The following is a 590-nucleotide window of genomic DNA, read 5'->3' on the forward strand; positions in this document are numbered from 1 at the left end:
CGGCGGAAAAAAAAAAAAAAAACCCACCCCCGCCAAAACAAATCCTCCCGCTCTCGGCCGCGAATGGCTCGGACAAACCGGGCCGAGAGGGAGCGGGGGCGATCGGGAAGCGACAGCGGTCCCGGTGGGCTCCGGCCCCCTCGCCCAGCGCTGACTTTAACTCTCCTGGTCCTCCCTAAAAATCCGGCCTCAGCGCAGGGCTGTGATACAATTCCAAATCATAATGCAAGGCATCTCTAATCGGCTTTTGTAACTATTTTTTTTCCCGTTAAAAAATAAAATCGAAAGGTATTTTGCAGGTTCTCGGAGAAGAAAAGCAGGCAGCTCCTCGGCCCTCCGGCAGCACCGAGGGGTCACACACAGGGGTAGGGCAAAATGGAGCAAATCTCCCTCTCTAATCTCCAATAATCCCCTCTAATCTCAGAGTCCCTTCCAGACGCCGGTCTCTAACTTTGTTTGCGAATTAGGCCGGGAGGCACAACCCAAACCCTCTTTATCACCGAGTGCCACTTCGGGACCCACTCTTACAACAGCCACTCTCTAGGTTAAAATTCCCAAGAGCAACAACAGCTATTAGAAAACTAAAATTA

The 590-nt window shown here is 51.9% G+C and overlaps 1 protein-coding gene across 1 annotated transcript in view; it reads right to left on the bottom strand.

Annotated features, from left to right (window-relative positions):
* PITX1 (paired like homeodomain 1) overlaps positions 1-590 on the bottom strand; it is a 6,563-nt gene that overhangs the window by 4,731 nt on the left and 1,242 nt on the right. The gene's annotated exons all lie outside the window — the stretch shown is intronic.

This window comes from Geospiza fortis, unplaced genomic scaffold, assembly GCF_000277835.1.
Source record: "Geospiza fortis unplaced genomic scaffold, GeoFor_1.0 scaffold55, whole genome shotgun sequence".
Lineage (NCBI taxonomy): Eukaryota > Metazoa > Chordata > Aves > Passeriformes > Thraupidae > Geospiza > Geospiza fortis.